Source organism: Tenrec ecaudatus, chromosome 1, assembly GCF_050624435.1.
Source record: "Tenrec ecaudatus isolate mTenEca1 chromosome 1, mTenEca1.hap1, whole genome shotgun sequence".
NCBI classification, from domain to species: domain Eukaryota; kingdom Metazoa; phylum Chordata; class Mammalia; order Afrosoricida; family Tenrecidae; genus Tenrec; species Tenrec ecaudatus.
In genome coordinates this window covers 73,566,156-73,592,658 of record NC_134530.1, presented here as the reverse complement: position 1 = coordinate 73,592,658, position 26,503 = coordinate 73,566,156, and the positions used below count along the sequence as shown (strand labels likewise).

General features: G+C 44.2%; 1 pseudogene; it reads left to right on the top strand.

The window, feature by feature from the left end:
• Positions 1-15,518: 15,518 nt before the first annotated feature.
• On the top strand, positions 15,519-21,360 carry LOC142426787 (small ribosomal subunit protein eS6-like; annotated as a pseudogene).
• The last annotated feature ends 5,143 nt before the right edge of the window (positions 21,361-26,503 follow it).

The window sequence follows — 26,503 nt, the reverse complement described above, 5'->3', positions numbered from 1 at the left end:
ATGGTGCCTGGCTATTAAAAGATGTAGCATCTGGAGTCATAAAGGCTTAAAGATAAACAAGTAGCTATCTAGCTGAGAAGCAACAAAGTCCACATGGTAGAAGCACACTAGACTGTGTGATCAAGAGGTGTCTGTGGGATCAGGTATCAAAAACCCAGAACAAAAAAAATCATATCATTGTGAATGAGGGGGAGGGCAGAGTGGAGACCAAAAGCCATCTGTACAAAATTGGACATCCCCTTACAGAAGGGTCACAAGGAATAGACTAACAAGTCAGAGTACAATGTAGCACCAATGAAACATACAACTTTCCTCTAGTTCTTTAATGCTTCTCTTCCTCCCTCCCCCCACTATCATGACCCCAATTCTATCTTACAAATCCGGCTAGACCAGAGGATGTACACTGGTAAAGATAAGGGCTGGAAACACAGGGATCCAGTTCAGATAAACCCCTCAGGACCGATATTGACAGTGATGATACCAGGGAGTAAAGGGGAAGGTGAGGGGAGACAGGGGAAACTGATTACAATGATCTACATATAACCCCCTCCCAGGGGGACAGACAGCAGAAAAGTGGGTGAAGGGAGACATCAGTCAGTTTAAGAGATGAAAAATAATAATAATTTATAAATTATCAAGGGTTCATGAGTGAGGGTGGAGAAGGGAGGGAAAAATGAGGAACTGATTCCAAGGGCTCGGGTGGAAAGAGAATGTTTTGAAAATGATGATAGCAACAAAAAAAATGATGATAGCAGCAGATGTGCAAATGTGCTTAACACAGTGGATCGAGGATTGTGATGAATTGTACGGGCCCCAATAAAATAATAATGATGAGTACAGGATGAAGAAAATGTTGTACAACTCTTCAAGTGCTTGAACTGTTGAATTGTATGATATATGAATTATATGCCAATAAAAATGTTTTTTTAAAGAAGTTGTCAAGGATTTTATCTTACTTGGATCCATAATCAATGCTCGTGGAAGCAGCAGTCAAGAGATCAAACAATACATGCATTGGGTAAACCTGCTGCACAAGACCTCTTTAAAGTATTGAACAGCAAGGATATTTCTTTGAGAACTAAAGTCCACCCTGATCCAAGCCATGGTATTTTCAGTTGCTTCATATGCATGTGATAGTTGAACATCGATTAAGGAATGCAGAAGAAGATATGATGCAATTGATAGAAGGAACACTGATACATTTGAATTATGATGCAGGTGAAGAATATTGAAAGTGCCCAAAGAACAAACAAATCTGTCCTGGAAAAATACAGCCAGAATGTTCCCTAGAAGCAAGGACGTCAACATTGTATGTTATGTACTTCAGATATGTTATCAGGAGAGACCAGTCCCTGAAAAAGGACATCATGCTTGGTATAGGAGAGTGACGGCAAAAAAGTAGGAAGACCCTTGACAAGATGGAGTGACATGGTGGTGACAACAATGGTTCCAAGGAGGGAGGTTGGAGCAGAGACCCAAAGCCCATCTCTCGACAATGGGGCATCCCCTCACAGAGGGGTAACAGGGAAGGGACAAGTCAAGGAGAGTGCAGTAAAGCGCCGAGGAAACACACAATAGTCCTCTGGCTCCTTGAGGTTTACACACACACACACACACACACACACACACACACACACACACACTATCATGACCCCACTGCTGCCATTCACTGCAGGCTGGACCGGAGTATGTACATAGGTACAGCTAAGAGATAAGAGCCCACAACACACGGAATCCAGGAACAGGAATTGGAGTAGTGATACCAGGAGGGTAGGGGAAGGTGGAGAGATGAGGGGAGGAAGGGGGAACCAATTGCAATGATCGACACATAACCACACACCCACCCCTCCAGGGGGACAAACAAAAGAAACCATGGGGAAAGGGAGACAGCAGTTGGTGTGGGATATGAAAATCATAATAATTTATAATTAATCAAGGGGGCACGAGGATGCAGAGGGGGAGGGAGAGAAAAAAGAGTTGCTGATACCAAGGGCTCAATAGAATGTAAATGTCTAGAAAAAATGATGGCAACCTATGTACAAATATGCTCGATACAATTGATGTATGGCTTGTGATAAGAGCTGTAAGATTCCCCTAATAAAATGATCTTTAAAAAGTTTTTTTTAATTGCTTCAAACGTAAGAACAATGGTGAGGATGGTGCAGGACTGAGAGGTGTTTCGTTCTTCAATAAGGTCTCTATGCATCAGAGCCTATTGGAGGACACCTGACAACAGTTGTTAGGACTGTGTTAGTCTGGGTGGACCAGAGAAACAAATTCATAGACACTCGTGTATATAAGAAAGAGCCTTATATACAAGAGCAACTGAACATTGAGAAAACATCCCAGCCCAGTCCAGATCAAGTCCATAAGTTCAATATTAGCCTATATGTCCCATACCAATCTATAAAGCCCTCTTCAGACTCATGAAAAACACACAAGGAGGCCGAATGTAGAAGATCACAGCGAGTGGGTAGAAAGTCTTTGGATCCAGTGGCATTGAAAACATCTCAGTGCTGGCAGGGGTCTCTGCATTGGGGTGGGTCCATGTGTCTTATCAGCTATGTCTTCCAGTGTGTAAGCAGAGAGTATCCCACCTCCAAGAAGGAAGTACCAGATTTCCAAGAATTCTCAGGAGAAGGCCATGACCACACAGAAGCCTCATTGGCTATGATCTGATTGACAGACTAGACTTCACACCTTTACTCCTAATCCCCTCAATTTGACAATTATAGAACTACCACAGGTACCATCTAGTTGGCTTCAGCCCATAATGACCCCATGCACAGAGAATGAAGCACTGCACGACCCCACGCCATCCTCCCCCTGGTTCCCATGTCTGAGCCCATTGATGCAGCCACCGTGTCCATCCATCTTCTTAGGACCTTCCTCTTTTTGGCCGTCCTTCTGCTTTACCAAGCATGATGTCCTTCTCCAGGGACTGGTCTCTCCTGACAACGTGTCCCAAGTTTATAAGATGAAGTCTTGCCATCTTTGCCTCTAAGGAGCCCTCTGGCAGCACATTGTTGTAATACAGATCAATTTTCTCCTTTTAGGAATCCATGGTATTTCCAATATTTTTCTCCAGCCCCACAATTCAAATGCATTGATTCTTCTCAGGTCTTCTTCGATCACTATCGAACTGTCACCTGCACATGACGTCACGGAGAATACCACAGCTAGAATTAGGCACACCTTAGTCTTCGAAGCAGCGTCCCTGCTGTTCTGTACTCTCAGAGGTCCTGGGCAGCAGATTCCTCAGTGCAAGATGTACTTTGATCTCCAGACTGCTGCTTCCCTGAGCATTGATTGTGGATCCAAGCAAGACAAAATCCTTGACAACTTCAACCTTTTCTCCCTTTCCCACGATGTTACCTACTGGTTCCGTTGGGAGGATCTGGGTCTTCCCTACAATGAGTTGTCATCCACACTGAAGGCTACAGTCCTGGTTTCATCAGCAAGTCCTTCAAGTCCTCCTCACTGTCAGTCAGCTAGGCTGTGTCATCTGCATAACACAGGTTGTTCATTAGCCTTCCTCTGATCCTGATGCTGCATTCTTCTTCATATACCATATATACACGAGTATACGCCGACCTGAATATCCATGGAGGCACCTCATTTTAGCACAAAAAACTGCATTAAAATGTGCTGAAAAACTCAGCTTGTACTCAAGTGGATGCAGTCATCCAGCTTCTCTGATGATTGGTTCACCAGCCTGAAACGGAAGTTAACCCAAGGAGGGGCCTACAGCGTAGAGATTCAGGGAGAATGGAGCTGCCCCGATGATGGGCTTCCTCCAACTTTATGCTATTTCTGCACGTTCGACTTATATAACTCAGTTTGAGTCAGATTTTCTAGGTTTGTACTGCCTCACCCAAGGCAACAAAAATGAAGTCCAAAGCAGTATCCTAAGGAAAGCATGTTTCCAAGAGCCTGCCTGAGGTACTCCCCGTTCTTCCTGAAGTTTCCGGCAATGTAGACCCCCCTTCGTCTCATGGTTTCTGTGGGAATGGCTCAGACACCCAAGGCCCCAGCTGCGTGTTGGGCTGACTGCAATGCTTGTTTATTAGTAAAATGCATCTGATCAGAGGCCTGCCTGACAAGTTCATTACATATCAATTTAATTAGCTGATTTACATTTAATTTACATTTCAATTAATGTCTTTAGCAACAAAACGCTGCCTTAATAGGGTAATTGCCTGTTAGGCAATATGTAAAAGAATAAATAGTCACATTCTGAGGAAGAATTCCTATTTTCAATTTTTTATTACCATAAATAACTGAAATAATTATTGCTCTTAAGGGCCATGTCCTCGTTTCCTTCTGGGCCTAATTATAAAGACTTAGTACCTCATTAAGCAAAATGGTTTTGGAGTCAGAGAAAAACATTACTCCAATCGTGACTCATTAGTTTCAACACAAGAGGGGGGAACTGCCACAGTCGGCACATTAGGGGGACGCGGCAGACGCTGTCCTCTCTGAGCCATCCTCACTTGGTCGCTCAGGTCCCACTGTCTGGCATACCTGGTTGGGATGTTGGTCTGAGGGGTGCTCAATTAGCCACGTTTGAATATTTGGAGTGCAAGTAGCCCCTGATTGTTTATGTAGTAGAGTTACCCCAAACCAGTAGCAACTATCTCCGGGGCCTGTTGGCGCATCTTATCTTTAGTATTTTGTGCCACTTAATTATGCTGTTGCGCACAATTTGCTGGCGTTGTCATTCGCAGGGGTTCATTCACAGCTGATCAAAGAGCAGATTTCTAAAGATGCTGATAAGAAAAGCCAATAATAATGAATCCTTCCAAAGGTGTTTAACTTGTGTCAGGATGAGCTTCCACTGAGCTGTCTGAACAGAACTGTGTCTTGAGCAGCAGATGACCTCCAGTAAGTAAGTATTGAGGAGGAGCTATGGACTATAGAAATTCTTCTTCTTCTTCTTCTTCTTCTTCTTCTTCTTCTTCTTCTTCTTCTTCTTCTTCTTCTTCTTCTTCTTCTTCTTCTTCTCCTTCTCCTTCTCCTTCTCCCTCTCCCTCTCCTCCTCCTCCTCCTCCTCCTCCTCCTCCTCCTCCTCCTCCTTTTTCTGTTAGGACAAATATATTCCCTTACCTGGAAAAAAATTTTTTTTTGCAAGAAAAGATGTGCTACTGCAGGTATACGGATTAGACGATGATAATTATATAAACAACATGGGCAGGGATTGGCAGGAACGAGATATGATCTGAGCACTGCCAAAGGGAAGTCTACAAATGGTCTGTAATAGGGGCGGATGAAACTGTGCTGTGAGAGATCAAGAGGCCAAGCTGCCATTCGCCCCAGGTGAACATCAGGGAAGAGGAAGGGCAGAGGTTTAGGCTGTGAGGAGACATCAACCAAAATCCCAGTGCCCACCCGGGGCTGGCTTGTCCTTTGAAAGGTGGCTGTATGTCTAGGATGGAAGACCAAGTAAAAAGAATTGCAAACTTTAGAACTCAAGTACAGGGTCTTTCAATACACGTTTGATACTAAGGGTTTATATCTACTTCCTCAAAGAAGCATGGTAATTGTTACCATCACCTCCGCATCTGGCCTGCAACATCTTTTACGCTGTCGAACAGTCTTCAGCAGTGACACCTGGTGGGAGCAAGTAGTAACAGCACAATGGAATGCTCCAGTCCAGAGCCATCTCCCTTTGGCTGTGAAAGCCAAGCAAGATCCCTTTTGGCTTTTGATTCCTAGACAATTAGGAGGATGAGGGGAAGGCTCTGGAAAGTGAAAGTGACTTCCAGAAAATAGCACTTTTCGAGGAGGGAGGAGGTTTCATTATGTAATGAGAAACAAAAAGAGTGACCTATTTAGAAATATTCCTTCCAGTAACATGGTCATTGGCTGGTCCTAGCTTTTCCGTCTCTTCATTCCTATTCAGAGCTGGTTCGTTCTTTGCCAGCCTTTCAGAAATTAAATAAGATTTATCCTTCGTGCAGTCTTTGCTCCCTGCCGAATCCCTCTCATACACTTCAATAACTTTATTATTATTATTATTTCTATTATTATTTTAGGGTAAGGTTTCCCAGTACAACAACAAGTTAGATGTTCTGAATTGGAAGTGAAATTTGTCGATAATTAAAGCAGACCCCCACATCTGAAGAGAAAGTCTATGATTGTGATTTTGGATCCTGACTACTCACAGCTAAAACCTCTGCACTGTCCCTCCCATGGTGTTCCTCTTGAGTACGTGGGAGCTTAACGCTCAAATTATAGTCTCCTCCTCTCCATGATTTAGTAACCTCCAAGCAGGAGAGCAGTAGCAGTCCCCCGCCAGCAGGGGGTGTCTGGAATTACTCTTGCTCGTGCTATTCATCTAATATAAACACAGCAGTGATTCTTAGCTTACTGCATCCTTCCTTTTTATTAGAAATACTTTGAAACACTTTCTGTTCCGTGTTAAATTTGTAGAAAATACCTAACCGCACACACATTAAAAAACCACAATAGACGATGTCCTCACTAGGTAAGCATTAAAGGGGACCAATGTGCAAAACGGGACAGATTTGTCCGTACAAATATTCTGGTACATCAACACAAAAAGACATCATGTTTTCATTGCTGCATGTTTTTATTGTCTCCTAAAATTACCCGAGATGATAACTACATACAGAACTGACCCGGGCATGTTCAATTGGTGATATGCTTTCCTAGACGCGTAAAATAATTCTCAGTGAGTTCAAAGCAAAGCATACTCTTCCCTGATTTAAAAGGTAGTCGCCTTCCTGGAAAATATGCACCCTATTAAAACCAAGCAAACAAGACCTTGAGTTTATATGTGAAATCCAATTAACTCTAAGCCCAGGTGCTTATTAACAGGTTTTCCACCTATAACAGTAGGAGAATCTTCAGGAAGTTAGATCTATACTTCTCAATGGAGACTTTTCTATATTTTATTTTGCTATTGTTAGTGGGCTTGGGTTTTTTGATTTTTTTATTGTTTTTTGTTGCTGGATGTTTCTCTTTATGTGAAATCCAGGCTACATAAGTCTGTAGAAACAGTAACTGTATTAATAGTTGGGGGAGCTGGGAGCAATGGGGAGCCAATAGCAAGTACAAGAGAGAAGAAAATGTCCTAACATGGTTAGTAGGGGTAACTGAACAACTGCTTTTCAGAATGTTTACACTGTTGTTTAATATGTGAATTATAGGTCAATGTACCAATAAAGCTGCTAAAATAATAAAAATGAGTTTGTAAAGGAAGAGGGCAATCAAAGGCCCAGGGGGTGTTGGCAATTCTTCATTGTTTAAGACAGCCTGCTGTTTGTGAATCCTGTCCACTAAGTGACAGGAGTGTGCCCCAGTTGTTGTGACAGCTATTGTGAAATGATCCACTGCTATAGTTTATTGTGCCAGCCTGGCCAATAAACACAAGTAGGATTAACTGAAGGGCAGAGGGATAAATGGCTCGGTGAGCCTCATCTTGGTTGTTCTGTGCCTCAGTTTAAAGGGGTACACTACCTGTGGGATGCCTAGCCTGTGGACTGTGTCGCTGTAAGTTGAGGTCCCTTTAAGCCCACACGATTGGAATGTTCATCTCTGGAGCTGGGGACTGACAGTTGGTGACAGTTGGGGACCTGCCTTGCTGTTTGCTGCCTGGGTATATATAGCCCAGCCCTCTCTACAGAAGGGGACTGGCAACTGGCAGCTCTCAAGTCTTGAAGGACCGCTAGTGTCTCACTGCTTTATAATTTAACTTTTAATTTCTTATATTATCTATCTGTATATAATTTAACGGTTTATTTCTTGAATTATATATCTATCTTTATAAATATATTTATATATAATTACTAGCAATCTGGTTTGTCTCTCTAGAGAACCCTGTCCAATACATCCACCAATTTCTGGAATGCCTAGAAGTGACACCCCTATGGAGAACCTCTTGTGGAAAGCACTGTCTAGGCCAGTTTCTCAACCTTCCTCATGCCGCCACCCTTTAATGCAGTTCCTCATGTTGTGGTGACCCTCCAACCATAAAATGAGTTTCATTGCTACTTCACAACTGTCATTTTGCTACTGTTACCAACCAGACGACCACTGTGAAAGGATCACTTGACCCCCAAAGGGGGTCAGTAGCCATCAGGCTTTAGTCTTGTCTGAGTACTTGCCCCGTGCTTGCCTGATCAGTGAAGGGTTTTCTCTGTTCCTTTTCCTCCAAATTGGGATTCCTGTGCTGAACTGCTGTTGGTTTCACAGGAGTCCTACCCGCCCACCTCCTCTCATCCCACCACTACTCCCATGTTGATTCTGACTCCTTACTAACCTAGACCACAGATTAGAACTGTCACCAAAGGGTCCTGGTCCGGTAAATCCATGGTGGCAGAGTGGGTGCTGGAAGCCAGAGAAAGCTTTCAGTGAAGCCAGTGAGCATGGCCACGGTAAGTAAGAGGCAATCAGGGTGGGATACAGACAAAAGAAGCTGCAGTTCCCAAAGTAGACAGCCAGGACCCTCGAGGGGTAAAGAGGAAAAAATGTCCATACCAAGGAGAGGCAGATTGCATGATTTTCAGAGAACTATGATAGACTGAGTGGCTCAGTGGTCACGCGCTGGGCTGCTAACTGCAAGGGCAGCAGTTCAAAACCACTCTTGGGAGAAAAATAGGGCTCTCTACTGTCAATAGTCGCAAGCTTGGAAGCTCCCAGAGTCTGTTTTATCTTGTCCTATAGTGTCGCGAGAAGTGGGCATCGTCTCAGTGTGGAGTTACGGTTCTGCTGTCTTGTAGTCATGAGTGATCTATCCCATAGGCAGATATGCAAGTAAGAGCAGGACCAACTCTACACCCCTAGTTTTCTGGGGGGGAAAGAGTAGAAGAAACCCTGGTAGTGTAGTGGTTAAAGCCCTTGGCTACGAACTGAAAAGTCAGTGGTTCAAACTCACCAGATCCTCTGTGGGACAAAGACGAGGCTTTCTACTGCTCTCAAGATACAGTCTCGAAAACCCATGAACACAATGCTCCTCTGCCCTACAGAGTCCCACTGAGTCAGAATGGATGCAGTGCTGGGAGTGTGGTTTGGGTACTTTGGTGTGGGGTAGTTAGGAGATTGGCAAGCCCTCTGAAATCTGGCTGAGGGAGACGCTTTCACTTGCTGGAGAGAATCTCCCTCCAAAGCCTTTTGCTATCGGGAGAAAAAGAGAGGAGCCAGGGTCCCAAGGAAAAGCAGCTCCAACGAGTGGCAGGCATGGCAGCGAAGGCTCAGCTCACTATTCGTGTCCCATTGCAGTAGATCCAGTTGCCAAACAAGACCACAGAGAGGAGTGTGCTGGGTAGACTAGAGAAACAAATTTACAAACATGCATATGTATATAAGGGAGAGATTTAAATACAAGAGCAATGGAACATTCAGAAAACATCCCAGTCCAGTCCGTATCAAGTCCATAAGTCCGACATTAGCCCATATGTCTGACGGCAATCCATAAAGCCCTCTTCAGACTAGTCAAACACATGCAATGATGCCGAATGCAGGATGATCACAGGCCAGTGGGTAGAAAGTCTTTAGATCCAGTGGCATTGTAAGCATCTCAGCGTTGGCAGGGGTCTCTAAATGACTTCTCCAGCTTCAGAGGTCTTGTCAGCTGCAATGTCTCCCAAGGAAGTCAGCAGAGAGAGAAGTGTCTCTTGCCTCCAAGGAGGAAGTCCCAGATTTCCCAGAATTCTCAGGAGAAGGACATGCCCACACAGAAGTCTCATTGACTATCTCCAGATTGACAGCCTAGACTCCACCCCTACACTCTTAATCCTTAAATTGACACCAGATTAGGTGACTATGATAAGGAATAAAGAGAGAGCGGGACCCATGGCCATATGAGACTTCAGGAAGGAAGGGGAGAGCCGGAAGCAGGCTCTGACCTTACAGGGATTTCCTTGAGAACTGTGGTACTGATGTCAGCAGGGCTGGGGTACTTACCATATTCTGATAGATCAAAGTTCATATTTTGCTTTGGCCAGCGCATTCCAAAGCTGCCCTGTAAAACTAGACAGAGCCTTTCTTTGTCTCTTTCTAGTTGATTGGCCAAGTATCAAATGTTTCAGAGGGCAAACGCTGCCAAGTACCCAGCTGTACTTAGCAGTTATTGTCAGGGAGGCTGTTTCAGCTGGGCTCATGTTAGATAAATTAAGGTTTATGCCTGCCTCTAAATCCATGTCTTCATGGCCTTTAGTTCATGCAAAGGAGGCTTGGCAATTGGCAAGCTTCTGGTCCATCTTGATGAGACTGTAGCCCTTTGTGTGCCTAGAACTGCTACGGTCAAATAGGAAGGAACACAGGCAGCTTATTCTGAAGGCCCGAAACCCCAGTGGGCAAGTCAAATCTTCTGATTGAGGTCAAGTCTAGGATCATGATGATGAGCTCATCAACAAATGTCGGGACCAGGAGCATCTCCTCCTTTCAGTCATTAGCACTACTATTTCTGCTCAGTCTTCTTAAAAAAAGAAATTATTGGGAGCTTATACAACTCTCATCACAATCCGTCCATACATACATTGGGTCAAGCACATTTGTACATTTGTTGCCCTCATCATTCTCAAAACATTTGCTTTCTACTTGAGTCCTTGGCATCAGCTCCTCATTTTCCCCTCCCTACCTGTCCCCCTCCCTCATGAACCTTTGGTAATTTATAAATTATCATTATTTTGTCATGTCTTACACTGTCTGACATCTTCCTTCACCCACTTTTCTGTTGTCCATCCCCCAAGGAGTGGGTTGTATGTAGATCCTGGTAATCAGTTCCCCCTTTTCTACCTCACCTTCCCTCCATCCTCCTGGTATCACCACTCTCACCACTGGTCCTGAAGGGTTCATCTGTCCTGAATTCCTTGTGTTTCCAGTTCCTATCTGTACCAGTGTATATCCTCTGGTCTAGTTGAATTTATAAGGTAGAATTGGGATCATGATAGTAGGGAGGGAGGAAACATTTAAGAACTAGAAGAAAGCTGTATGCTTCATCATTGCTACATGGCACCCTGACTGGCTCCTCTCTTCCCTGCGACCCTTCTGTAAGGGGATGTCCAGTTACCTACAGATGGACTTTGGTTCCCCACTCTGCACTCCCCCTCATTCACAATGATATGAATTTCTGTTCTTTGATGCGTGCTACCTGATCCCTTTGACACCTTGTGACCATACAAGCTGGTTTGCTTCTTCCATGTGGGCTTTGTTGCTTCTGGGCTAGATGGCCTCTTGTTTACCTTCAAGTCTTTAAGACTCCAGATGCTATATCTTTTGATAGTTGGACACCGTCAGCTTTCTTCACCACATTTGCTTATGCACCCATTGTCTTCTCTGATCACTCTTCTTCCTCCCTTTCGCCACCTGCTCACTTTTCAAATTCAGCCAACATCTGAGTTCCTCTTTCGTTGCAGGCAGATTCACTGTGAAGTTCAAGAAGCTTCAGAGTCCCCACTGCACTAGCCCTTCCCCTGATTATGTGCTCATCTATCATGTGTTGTTGAAGATGGCAAAAGTAAGTTATTTTAATGAGAGTCTTTTGAGACCTTTGACTCTTTACCTCCAGCTCACTGGCTTTTATAGCCAGTGTGTTAGTTTGGGTAGACTAGAGATACAAATCCACGGACATACATATATATAAGAAAGAGATTTATATACAAGAGCAATTGAACATTGAGAAAACATCCCAGTCAAGTTCAGATCAAGTCCATAAGTCTGACATTAGCCCTTATGTCCAATACCAATCTATAAAGTCCTCTTCAGACTCATGGAATACATGTAATGAAGCCAAATGTAGGATGATTACAAGCCAGTGGGTAGAAAATCTTTGGATACAGTGGGAATTTTAAGCATCTCAGCGCCAGCAGGGATCTCTCTGTGGCTTCTCTGGCTTCAGAGGTCTGGTTGTACCCATGTGGCTTGTCTTCTGCGGTGTCTCCTAGGGACTGGCAGAGAGAGAGAAGCGTCTTCCGCCTCCAAGGAGGAAGTACCAGATTTTTCAGAATTCTCAGGAGAAGGCCATGTCCACACAGAAGTCTCATTGGCTATTTCCAGATTGACAGACTAGACTCCACCCCTACATTCTTAATCCTTAAATGGACACCAGATTAGGTGACGACCACAGCCAGTAACAACTGGGCAAAAAACTGCTAGGTATAACCATATTCAATCATTATAACCATTTTCCCATCTCCCCTCAAAAAATATTTTTCACATGATTACCACCTTGTGTAACCCTCTGTAAGTAACAACTAGGAGTCATGGTGGCACAGTGGGCTATGAGTTGGACTGTCTACCCCAAAGTCAGGAGTTCCAAATCACCAGCCACTCTATGAGAGAAAGATGAGGCTTTCCGCTCCAGTGGAGATTTAAATCTTTGAAAGGGGCAGTTCTACTCTGTCCTACGGGGTCACCGTGTCAGAATTGACTCCATGGCAGTGAGCTTGGTTGTTTTGGGGTGAGTTACTAACATCAAGGAGCCCTGGGAGGTGTTATTCGATTGCCAAACACAAGTTGGAAGTTCAAACCCACCAGCCGTTCCATGGGTGAAAGCTGAGGCTATCTCCCCCAGACAAGATTCACAGGCTTGGGGTCATTCTACTCAGTTCTGAAGAGTCATGAGAGCTGCGAGTGGACTCAATGGCAGGGGTCAATAATATCGAAAAGCTCTTCTTTATTCTCCACGTGCTCATTTGACCTATGTGCTAGTTACACAATCTGGTGCCAACTGGCAAAGGGGTGGACTCTAGCCTGCCAATCAGGTTACAGCTTGATGACCTCATTTGGAAGTGTTAAGGAGATAAACAGCTTGCTGGAAGCAGGGCATAGACACGCTCTCTCTGCTTCCTGTGTCTGTGAGACATTCCTTTTTGCAAGCCAGGTGGAGCTATGCTGATGCAGCCAGAGTCCTAGAGCTGGAGGAACCACATGGAGACCCACACCAACACTGAGGTCCTTCCATCAGCACTGGATCCACAAGACTTTCCCCCCACTGGCCTGTGAGCTTCCTGCATGCTTCACCATTGCATGTGTTGTGTGAGTGTAAAGAGGAATTTAAAGGCTGGTATCAGACATTTGGGCTAATCTTAGACATAAGGACTTGATCTGGGTGGGCTGTGATGTTTGCTTAATATACAATTACTCTTTATAATAAGGTCCTTTCTTAAACACATGAGTGTCTATGAACTTGTTTCTCTATTCCACTGGGACTAACACAACATACATCAATTTATCCCCCTAATAACTGACATTTGCCTAACCAATGTCGCCAATGACCAATTTTCCAATCTAGCAGACATGTCCAGTCTTTATCTGATCAAACTTATAACAACATGGGGCACTAGTGGCCATCATTCTAGCCCTAAAGCTCTTTCGTCTTTGACTTCCATGATACTTGGGTTCTGCTGCTTATTCTAGGGCCTAATCTTGTCAACCTCTTCCATCAAACTGCTGCAACATGATTTCAGTGAATACAAGCTTTTACTTTGCACACTTTCTTTTCCTTCAAAAGAAATAAAATCACCCATCTGTCTTAATCTGGGTTCTCTAAAGGAGCAGCATCAGTGAAGTGTACATATAAATCTAGAGAGAGATGTCCTTTAAGGAAATGGTTCAAGGAATTGTGGGTGCTGGCCAGCCCCAAATCCTCGGGTCTGAAGACTTCTACTGGGTCGCATGCTGCATGAACAGGCAAAGCCCAAATCTGTAAAGCAGACAGCAGGCTGGAGGCCTTTGCTAGACACACATGTGGTTGCAGGGATAGTACATCCCAAATCTTCAAGTCAGGCAATCAACTGAAGACTTGGGAAAGTTTACATTCCAAAAACCACAGGACAAACACTGAGAAGAGTGTAGGGTTAAGGGAAGGAGCGATCCCTGTCTGGCCATCCAATTATGTACCAGAAGCGGTCCACATTCCCCAGGAAACTCTCCTTTCAACTGATCAGTAGCTGATCACGTCAGCTCACATCAGAGTTGATTGTGTTACATTATGATAGAGCCGTCATTCCAATATCTGCCAAACCACAGATTCCAATAGTCCTGCCAAATTGACACATCATCTCATCTCTGAGCACACCCCCCTTAATGCAGTCTTCAGGTGAGGGCACTGTAGCTTGGGGAGGGCCAATGACTACTCAGCATTCATCCAAAGGAGAGAATCAGGCCATGTTGAAGCAGAATGCCTGGAGGACCCGGCGCTGGGAAGTTTGGAGGAGAGATGTCACGCGACTGCCGATGAAGGAGCAAATGCGCTCTAAACAGTTCTAAATGAGTCAATGGATGGCTGAGCTTTTCAGCGTTAAAAGAGAACTTCATGATGGCTAGAGGATAGTAGTGCAAATGGGCACCTCATAATGCATCCCAGCGCCTCTGCGAGACTACACAGCATTGGATGTGCGTGAGAACCAAAGGTGCTCCTTTTATAAGTGTTCACAACTCTGTGGCGCAGAACATCATCCCTCAGTGGCTGTCTTGGGCAGGGGGCCTTTGTGTGTGCGTAATCTGCATTCTCTCATGCGACAATTCTGCGGAAAGCCTGGGACTTCCTGTCACGGGAACATTTACTCGACGATTGGTTTCAGTCTCTGAAGAGTTCTGCTATGCTTCTGCAGAGAGTGTTGTTATAAACAATCAAGGTTTGTGATCATCTGGCCCGGGTTACAACGATATGCTAGAGACGGAATCAGAAAGAGATGAAGGAAGAGAGAAACAGAGTCTGAGGGAAAGAAATGGAGAAGGACAAAGATGGGGACCCGAGATGTTGTGTTAGACAGGGTTCTCTAGAGAAAAAAATCAGGACATTAATAATTTTATATATATTTATATAGTTAGATAACATAAGAAAGTTAATTAATCTATAAGGCAGTACAAATGGCTCAGTACAACTCATTTCTGTGAGACAGCTAATACGCTGGCAGTCCTTCAAGTCTTGAGGGCCGCCGGGTAGTCCTCTGTAGAGCAATTCAGGCTATCCGGGCACAGGAAGCAAACAGCAAGGCAGGTCACCAAAAGTCAGCCAGATGACAGGGTCCGACAGTCCCCAGCTCAAGAGATGTACATTCCGGTAGCGTGGCAAAGCAGGTCTTGAAGGAACCTCGAGTTACAATGACAACGTCCACAGGTTAGGCGTCCCACAGGTAGTGTAGCTTGCAAATGGAGGCACAGAACAAGCTGCACACTGGTCTGATGATCAAAGAGCAAGAGAGAGAGAGAGAGGCGAGGTTCGCCGAGCCATTTACCTCTCCGCCTTTCAATTAATCTCACACATGTTCACTGGCCATGTTGGCATAACAAACCTACCTATCACAGACCTGAAGAGGGAGAGAGATGAAAGAGGAAGTAAGAGGGGATAAAGAAAGGGATTGATTATTCTAAACTTATGTACAATTATGTCTAAAGCCTTACGGTTATTCTGTTTTATGAGCAAATCATTTCTAGTTATATCTGTCACAACAGGCTAATGCCAATCCTATCACTTTGTGTCTTCCTTGCTTGCTATCAAAGTCCCAATTTTGCTCCAGTGGGAACATGTACTGAATTATAATTGGTCTATGCCAGTGGTTAACAACTGGCGACACAGTGGAATCATATACATCGATATAGCATGTGAAATCCACCGCTTGTCTGCAGGTAGGTGAACGGTGGTGACGTGGGTGTTGCAGTGATGCAGGAAACTACTTACTTGATAATATGAGCAGGATCACCTGCAGTGAGCAGGTTTCAGCAGAGCTTGCAGACTAAGAGTTGACTGCAAAGAAGGAATCGACTGTCCACTTCTGAGCAATTAGTCCTTCTCAACCTTATGGCGAGTGACACAAGGCTGTCAGATACTGAAAACCTCACCAATAACAGCAGAACATTATCTGAGACAGTGCCAGAAGATGCTGCCCTTAGGTCAGAAGGCACTCAACATAGGACTGAGGAAGAAGAGCTGCCTTCCAAAGTAAAGTTGACCATGGTGGCCTGGATAGAGAAAGCCTACAAAATCTTAGGGACCTTCATTTGCTGGGGGGGGGGGCATGATTAAAAATGAACAGAAAAAGCTGCAAATCTCAATTAATAATTGGCATTTGGAATATATGAAGTATGGATCTACGAAAATTGGAAGTTGTCAAAAATAAAATGCATAAAGATCAACTTTCTAAGCATTAGTGAGCTGAAGTGGACTGATAGTGGCCATTTGGAATCTGACAGCCATATGCCTTACTGCAATGACAGCTTCGAGATGAATCACACTGTGTTATTCGCCAGATTTAAAAGTGCAATGACGTCCATGAATGCACAACGTCACAGCACCAAAAAGAACTAGTGGACATGCCACCACTTCAGGAGGTAGTATATGAGAAGGAAGCGATGCTGCTGAAGGAAGACATTCAAGCTGCACTGAAAGCAAGGCTCCAGGAATTGACGGGACGCCAATGGAAATGCTGCAATGGGCTGATCAAGCACAGGAAGCCTGGCCCTAATGGACTCATGCTGAGAGAGAAGCAATGGAAAAGGATGGGTTCTCAGAATAGTGGACAGGCTGCTTATCTTGTTCAGAACTAGGGAGGGACTCACGTCCATTCTTACTCATCTCCAAGAGCAAGGGAAACATGAAGATAGATCCCCCCGGCGCAGCCAAGCCATCCTTTGAGAAGGCCATAGATGGCCCTTCTGTTTGAGGAAGATTCCCAGAACAGGGTACCTGAGGCTGTAAGTGGGGAAAGGTCAAGCATTAGGAACTTTATGAATTTATGATTTTTGAATTCACACGTTCAGTTATTAGATCTGTTTTCTTCCTTTCTACCCTCCTTTCTTTCTTTGAGAACCAGCATATAAGAGCTATTTTATTGTGCCATTACAACCACAGTTACATGTGCAGTACAGTAACCTTAATTGTGTCACTGCATTGTCTCACATCACCACTATCCCTTTCCAAGTTTGTACTACCCTTAAAGAAACTCAGAACCTCTTAAGGGAAATTTCCCTGCTTTCTCCTTCCACCCACTCCTGAGCCATCCTCACAGCTGTTCCTGTGCCGGAGCCCTGCTGCAGCCACCGTGTCAGTCCATCTCCTTGAGCGCCTTCCTCTCCTTCCCTGTCCCTCGATTTACTTTGAGATCACAACCGATTCTTGGTCTCCTGGCACAGGAGAAAAGGAGTGTGTCATGTGGCAGATGTGAGCAAAAATGGCATCAGAACTCATTCTCTTCCCTGCCCTGCTCATTACCCCCACCCCCTAGCAAAAAACTATGTAGCTCCAGCACTAGAAGAGGACCCTTCCTCACCCAGACAGTCTTCTTTCCTGGGGGGGTGGGGGTGGGGCTATAGATGGCTTACAGCAGATACACTGTTGGCCTTTGTTGCGGCCTGATTTTTCCTGCAGAGAAAGTAGGATGGAGTCCCAAGAGGTTATCCACCAGCATGGAAATAATATCCAACTCTAACAGACCAAATTTACACGCAGCTTCCTAACTTTCACAGTGTGTTCTCCAATTCCCAGCTCTTGTTTGCAAAAAGCAAACGTGCCCATTACTGGTCCATTTTTCCCGAGGCTACTGAGAAATTGGAAGTGATTTCTTATTGGATTATTACTTTCTAAAACTCATGCAGAAAAATGAAGATCTAATTATTTTGGCTGAACTACTATAACTTACTTAGGAAGACAAAATTAATACGACCTGTAGGAGGCATCTGGCTGATCAAGGTGTTTACTAATGGGTGACCATTTAGTCCCCTGTGCCTCTGTGTCTTTGCAGACAAAAGCATTGCAAAATGACTGTTATTTGTGAACTTGCTGCTAAAAACATTGAGGGATAACTCAGTAATTTATGATCTCTTTTAAATCTTGCTTATCCATGTGATTGTCTTTGAACCTAGTGCTTTTATTATTCTAAGGTTAAGAAACTGTGACTAGTTAAGTGACATTTGCATAGATAAGTTTAGGAATGTTTAAGTTCTTTGATGTTTGTCTTGTAACCAATTCCTTTGTGTAAGAAGAGTATACAAACCAAGCTTCAAATATACTCAGTACTTCAGTCCATCAGACTGTCGTCCTCCCGATCCCATGCTTTGTACATATCTGTTTCTTTTCCTTTCATCCGCACGCCTCATTTCGAACCCAGCTTGATGCGGGATAGCTGGTCTAATCCCCAGCAATGACCAAACATTTTCCTGGGTAATTATTTTTATAGTTGATGAAACACATATTTTAAATACAAAACATGTTTTAAACCAACACATACTCAAAAGTTGAAATTTAAACAAAATATGACTCTTCCTTTCTTTTAAGCAAGGGCGAAAACTAGTATTGTTCTATATAAGAAATTTTCTACTGCAGGTGATTCCTGATCTATCTTTTTATCCCAAACTTTGTCAGAAATTTAAGAAGTCTTATTTCATTTGAAACTACTGCACTACTCTCCTTGATTAAAAAAAATAAACTTACAGTCTAGTGTTACAGGTTTATAAATGGTTCTATTTTACAATATACAGAATCAATTTAGATGACAAGAATATACATTCAGGAATGTGAAGTGATATTCAAATGCAAGGTGTGTCAGTCTGGGTTGACTAGAGAAACAAATTCATAAACACTCATATGTGGGTATGAGAGAACTTTAGATCAAAGAGCAATTGTACATTAAAAAAAACATCCCAGCCCAGTCCAGGTTAAGTCCATGAATCCAATATTAGCCCATAGGTCCATTGCCTGTCTATAAATTCTTCTTCAGACTCATGCAGCACATGCCATGACGTCAAATGCATGAAGAAAGATCACAGGTAAGTGGGTGGAGAATCTTGTGGATCCAGTGGTGGTGGAAGCATCTCAGCGTTGGTGTGGGTCTCCATGTGGCTCCTCCAGCCCCAGAGCTCTGGCTCCATCAGTGTAGCACATCTGGCTTGTCAGCAGGAAGACAAGCAGCGAGTATGTCTGTTCTCCAATGAGCTATTTATCTCCTTCTCGTCTCAAGATGAGGTCATCAAACTGGGACCTGGTTGACAGGCTAGATTCCACCCCTTTGCAAGTTGACAGGAGATTATGTAACTACCACACAAGGTCATAATAGTATATTATAATAAATACCTATTTTATTTCAATGTAACAGCTATATAACCCTTATTATTATCCTCATGATTATGTGGTTATATTGTTTATTAAAATAATTTGCCTCCTTGTTATTAATAGTATGACCATAAAAAATTATAATGAAAGGCAGCATTTTATAGCAGAAAGAATACTGGCTTTGGAGTTAATCAGACTTAGGTGCAAATTTCTTCTCTGTCACATACTATCTGTGTGAACTGAGTCCATTTACCCATCCATTGAGTAAAGTATATCACTATTATGTATAGTACTAGGTACATTGCCTGGTACGTAATGGGGTGTCACAGAGAATGGTTACTATGGCTATTATTATTGCTAATATGTTAATTACTCATGAAGTGATTGACTTTGTTTGAAATCATCTTTTATGGAGAATAAATATGAATGGAAGACAACAAAGGTCTTTAAAATGCCTTGTGATCATTTGGCTCGAAGTCTGAGTTGCCATCCTCATTTCTAAAATGCAAAGTAGGCTGTATAAAAGAAAAAAAATAATGCTCTAATTTATTCTCTCCAACTATTCATCAAATGAGGTAGGATTTCTGGAAAAGATTAAGAGCTTACATTTTTTTATTGCACTTATTTCCCATAAAATTTCATAGTGAATAAAGAGAGGGGAAGTGCAGAAGCAGTACTATTTCTGTTTTATCTGCTCCCCATGATCATAAATCTTCCTGAGTACCATTAATTACAGTGGTGCCATTCAGAATACTGCCATTCAGGCCTATTAGAAGTTTCACCAAAATTGTAATGCCTCGGGCTTAGGTATTAGCAGCTGAATTTTGCTCGGGCTGAAATTAGAAAGTTAAGAAAGAGAAAACCTTCAAACATGGCTTAAAAATGATACATAACCAGTGGTTTGGACTAAACTAGGGGTGTTTTAGAGCATGGCCCTCTTCTTCAGAACAGCTCAAGGAGTTCAGAACAAAGGATAAATTTAAACAATCTAAATCAGCTAGGATCTCAAAAGACTTCAGAACTTAAGCAGTGTGTGTTTGAAAAGATCAAGGAAGAGAATATATTTCTTTACTGAGCATGTATGTTTATTTTTAATAAACTTGAAAGGTAGGCATTATTAACCCCTTATATATAGGAGCACAGTTCCAGTGTGGCACTCAATGAGGTCATCACCATAATTGAAATCAATTCTCTGGCAATGGGTTTGTATAAAGGGAATTTAGGTCTAGCATGTTGAAACGACTTGCCTGAGGTCATTTGGCTAGCAAGTGATAAAGGTGGGATAAACGCAAATTTGTCTATGTTCAAACCAGCCAGCCAGCCAACCAACCAACCAACCAACCAACCAACCAACCAACCAACCAACCAACCAGCCAAGCAGCCAACCAACCAACCAGCCAGCCAGCCAGGCAGCCAACCAGCCAACCAGTCAACCAACCAGCCAAGCAGCCAACCAAGCAGCCAAGCAGCTAAGCAAGCAGCCAAGCAAGCAAGCAAGCAAGCAAGCAAGCAAGCAACCAACCAACCAACCAACCAACCAACCCAACCCAACCAACCAATTTACTGGCCTAATATAGGAATTAGCTCTTTTCCATGGTGTCACGGGGCAGTTGACTGCTTCACTACGAAGCTGAACATCTCCTTCCCAGCCACTGGCTGCCAGAAACGCATTGAAGTGGACGATGAACACAAACTTTTCACTTTTTATGAGAAGCGAATGGACACGGAAGTCGCCGCAGAGGCTCAGGGCGATGTTGTCCACATCAGCGGTGGGAATGACAAGCAAGGTTTTCCCATGAAGCAAGGTGTCTTGACCCGGCCGTGTCCACTTGCTGCTGAGTTGGGGACGCTCCTGCCACAGACCAAGGAGAACTAGGGAGAGGACGCGCAAATCTGCCCGGTGCATTGTGGGTGCCAATGTGAGCGTTCTCAACTCGGCTATTGTAAAGCAAGGAGAGAGAGCAATCTCAGGACTGATAGAAACGTGCCTCGTCGCCTGGGGCCCAAAAGAGCCAGCAGAATCCGCAAACTCTGCAGTCTCTAAAGAAGATGATGTCCACCAGCACATTGTGAGAAAGCCCCGAACAAAGAAGACAAGAGACCCAGGACCAAAGCGCCCGAGACTCAGCGTCTTGTGACTCCGCGCATCCTGCAGCACAAGCGCGGGCTCATTGCCCTGAGAAGCAGCGCACCAAGAAAGCATAGGAGGCTGCTGAGTACGCCAAGCTTTTGGCCAAGAGAATGAGGGAGGCCAGAGAGGGACAGCAGGACCAGACTGCCAAGCGACACGGGGGCTGTCCTCGCTGAGGGCGTCCATCTCTAAGTCTGAGCCCAGTCAAAAATAAAATAGAGCCCTGAATAAATAAGGTAATCTATTTAAAAAATACAGAAACTAAGCATCCTGCTACACAGAAAGCCTCAACAGCAGCGCTTCTCCGCGACGAGGAAGGGGGCTCTAGCTGAAGGGACACAGTAAACGGGTGCCTTTACTCACGACTTCTCAAACGACCTCCCGGCCCAGCACGTAGGGAATGTAGCCAGGGAAAACGCCTAAGACGGCAGCTGCTCCCACCACGTGTCTCAGTACGAGAATGCTGAAATCTCTTGGCATGTAACGGGCCTGAAATCCCGTATTAGGCCAGTCAATTCCTCGCTTCCGGAGGGAGGATGTAACCAATCAGCAGGAAGTGCCAACAGATGACTCCACTTCCCACCTTGGGCCTGAGGCATTCAGAGGATCTTGTTCCTTTGCTTTGGCAACAACCTAGGTGGATACACTTCCAGAGCCTAGGATGTCACTTGTATAAAGTGACCAGATTTAACATGGGTAAAGCGGGACACCATTTTTATAACTCATATTCTGGCGAAATAGCCACAAGGCAGCTGAAAACTGCATATTCTAGCTTGTCGTGCATTCTTTCCAAACATCGGGACTTTTTAAAAATGCTGCAGGACACGGGTAAAACTGTTCAAAATTGGGACCATAGTTAGAGGATCACCTGGGGCTCCAAGTCTGGCATGCGAATGTGGGGCTGACCTGGTGAAGCTCAGAGCCTTAGGCAGTGCATCCCACCAGGGAAGCTTTGCCTGTGTGTTTTAGGACCCCATTCTATCCATCAGGTCCAGTCTGGGGGTTCTAGGGCAAGTCTGAGCCCCAGAGACGGTGAGGTAGTGCCATTGTGCCTCTTGGCTCTTGGCTACCCATTTGTACACATTCTGGCCTGTAGAGTGTTTACCTTGGCCACTAGCAATCCTCCAGGGGACCCCATACTCAACTGTTATCATTAATCTTTGTGACAGCATGGTTTGCGTGGAAATGTCTGGGTAACGCTGGTAACCATGTTCACCTACCCAAGAGCATATTTCACTCTTTCATTGAGAGAGGGGATGAAATGATCAAATCTGTCAGTCATGACTGTGTTCTCTCTTATATCTGTCATGGGGAAATTTTTTTGGACAGAGTCAGCAAATCATTATACCTTACAACTTTGTCTGCCTCTCTTGTTAGCCTTGAACCAACATGGACACCACAGTGCCACTTCGCTGGCAGCTTCCCCTTTTGAGTGCACCATTCTGACTTGTGCTGTAGCTTCTGCCTCTGTTTCCCAATGGGGAAAGAGGTGAACGGGCTGCTCCATGAAAACCAGGTCAGCATCGGAGGTTTGGAAGCAATCCCAGATGTCCTGTTCCAGCGATCGCTCCCAAAGCATCCTCCCCACAGGCTAGGTTTGTGGATGACCACCTATGCAGCCCTCCATTTGGCCGATGGTCTGCTTTGTCTTGAACTAGTTTCACACAACTTGGCTAGAGCCTCATGTGCACAGGGCATCTGCTAGCATTGGGTCTTTCCCCTTTAGGCATGGAACCCAGCATCCCCACTATCACCAGGCTTTCAGTCTTGAAAGTTTGATGCTGTTTTTTGGGTCTAATCTCTCTCTCTTTCCTTTTTAAACATATTGAAAAAGTCGTCTTAATCACTAGGCCATGTGGGATGTAAATAACTCGGGTACCCCCAAAGTCCCACGAAGACTTGCCCTTCTGTTGGCATGCCCCAGCGGTAGGGAAAGCTTGTCACCACGCAGATCTTACCTAAGTAGAAAACTCCTGGGAATGTACCACCATTCCCCACCCAGGCACCTTTTGGGGTGGGAGTGGCTCACAGCCATCCTACCCATGGTAGGTGGGATTAGAGTGTCTTGTAACAGAAGAAACATCTTCAGTCACTAACGTGATGTCATCAAGTAATGAAAACAGCGTCAGGTCCCTAGCAAGCATACCCAATCTCTACGCAGAGCTTTTCCAGGAGTGTTATAGTGAGAGACTCCTTTCATCATGTGTGAATGGCCAAGAAACTGAATAATACGCTGTCAGCTTCCCAATAGCTATATAGTGGTTTTATTCAGACCTTAATTTTCTGTGGCAATATTCTGGGGGGCCACAATATCTCCATACCTCTCCAAGGGAGGCAAGTGTTTTTATATCTCTGCTGAACAAAGATGCTGGGGTCCCAAGGCCACTCCATCAGAATACTTCAAGAGTGACTTTGCAAATGGAAGCAAGCTAGCACCAAGCAAAAATATAGCCATATTTAGTCTCAAAAACCCTGTTTCTACACAAGGTCAATATACTCAAAGATGAATGAAAAATATGATCTTAATGATTGAATAGGGAACTCCACAAACACGTGGAGACAAAAAACACAAAAACCAAATAGAACTTTTAGAATGAAACAGTAGGTTCATTGAAATGAAGATTTTACTGGATGGTCTTAAAGCAATTTGGAGATGGTAGAAGAAGGAATTGGTCAACTGAAAACAAAGCAGTTGAAATCATACAGTATGAAGAAGTAGAGAAAAGAAAAACCGAAGAAAAATGAAGAGAACATCTGGAAGCTGTTAAACAAGAGTAAATGGTCTAATGTATACTCACATTTTATGAGGCTGGTTTACTGTCGATTACCAAAGCAGGAAAGAACAATACATAAAAGCAAAGAGAATTATAGGACCAATTCTCATACATGTGTAAAAAACCTTAAAGAAAACATTAGGTAACATAACACAAAAATATTTTCACAAAATACATAACATGAGATTACAAGAAAAGTTCAACCTCTAAAACCAGTATCAATGTAATTCAGTTCATAAATGAGCTAGAAGTTAAACATGTATATGATTATCTCAATAATGAGTATAGAAAGAGCATTTGAGAACGTTCAATACTTATTTACTTTGTACATGTTATCGAGGAACTGAACATACAGAAGTCGAGAAAGAAAGGATAAAAGGAGTAAATTGATCTCTGTGACACCTGTCAGTGACTTTGAACAATGATCGATCTTCATGTAGCCACTAGCAGGGGTCTTCAAACTTTTTAAACAGGGGGCCAGCTCACTGTCCCTTAGACCCATTGGAGGGTCAGACTATAGTTAAAAAACAAAACAAATTATGAACAAATTCCTATGCACACTACACATATCTTATTTTGAAGTAAAAAAATGGGGCAAAAACACCCAGCGGGCTGGATAAATGTCCTCATTTTTACCCATGTGGCCCAGGGCCGTAGTTTGAGGACCCCTGTGAGGGTAGATGGGCGTCAAACTGGGTGCCTGGGAAGATTATATCCTATAGCAGTTTGAATCCACCAGCCTCTTTCAGAGACAGATGAGGCTTTGGGGCATTTTTCCCCAATAGAGCAGGGCCTCTGTGAGTCGGTACCCACTGGACAGCAATGAGTTCAGTGGAAAGGGAGATGGGGAAACGGAGGCGAGGACATGCAAGCTGTTGCTGAATGCAAACATGATCTGATACGTAAGCCTCCACCTAGGGTTTTTAAAAAGTTTACAAAAGGACTTATGAATAATTTTAAGACCTATGACTAATTGGGAAATTTGTCTCAGGAATAAACCCTAAAGAAATAAAGAAGACAGCCGGAACAGATATATTCACAGTTATGTTTATTGCAGACATTTTCATAATTGGAAACAACCAACAATTCCAATTATAGAGGAATGGATGAGCAAGCTTATCAATTGGAACACCCATTCAATGGAATATTATGCATCAATTAAAAACAACAATGACTCAACTCCGTCAAACATTGCAAGAGATGAGCAACACAATACACGTAGCAAAGTTAGTCAATCACATAAAGGTAACTCTTTAAGGATACCATTATTATACCGAAAAATAACGAAAAGAACAGGTTTTCATATGAAAGGATAAGACTTTGAAGACTATAAGGAAGAGGACAACAGGGGCAGAGGCAGGAGGAGAGGAGGCAGAAAACTACGGAGGGAGGCGGGACACAAAGCGTAATGGGAAAACAGCAGCATTTATGGGGGATTTGAAATGATATTATTACGGATTTGATGGGATGGACTGGGAACTAGTCGGGTTATTTAAAACAAACAAGTAAGTAAATGAAATTTTAAATAGAGGGAGAGAGGGAAGACTCAGCCTTAAAAACACCCCAGGCTCCTTACCCCTCAGATGGAAACATTATTCCAGGTGGCTGTCAAGGAAAGGAAAGGAAAACCGAAGAGGACTTGGATTCTGTAGTGATAGACAAGTTCATGTCAAACCAATGGGGAAAAAATTGCAAAGACTGGCAGACCCCTGTAGGGTTCCGCTCTGACCAATAGGGCTCTTATGAGTCTGAATAAACTCGGTGGCTTGGGGTTTGCTAGTCTTTTGTTTTGTTTTGGGGAAGTGTACAATGCATTTCTCGAGAAAAATGACTAGGTTGGACAATCTGTTAGTCTCTTTCCTTTGTATCTTTGATGGTCAATGGCCCAGGCCCTTCACAATTGGGCTTATTGTTGGCCTGCCAAACAATCTGCATTAGCTAAGTACACAGGCGCATTAGAAAGGGCGCCTGGTCAGAAAAGAGGACACACGGAGAAGAAATCGCAGACCAGGAGAATCCGAGAAGGAATGTGGTGACCTGCTTCACACCCCTCTTCTGAGGAGCAAGTGGTGTCTGAGTTAAAAGACCCTAGCTCTTTGATACGGACAAGTCACCTTTCTGCCACCTGGTCTTGTCCCTGTTCCCGCCCCGCCCCTTCAGCATCCTCACGCTGAATTTGTAATCTCTAACGTCAACTTGAAATAGGGAAACAAATTCTTCTTCTTCTTAGATTGTTTTCTGGGGACACTTGAGGCCACAGGGGCACACCATTAGCCCCAGGTGCCATCCCCACAACTGCAACTCAACACTCTGGCCAGCGTCCATTTCCTGATCTGGTCACCTTCCCAGTATACAAACAGCTTATTCTCTGCTTTATCGGGCCTGCGTCCCAGTTTGACGTCACAGATGCACTGCCCCGCCCCTGCCCGGCCACAGGAAGCCCCTCCTCCTCGCGCAGTCCCGCCCCGCCCCAGTGTTCTCCGAGCCCCGCCTCCTCGCGCAGCCCCGCCCCGCCCCAGTGTTCTCCGAGCCCCGCCCCCAGCAGCCCGCCCCCGCCCCACCTCTCTTCCGGCACGCCACGCC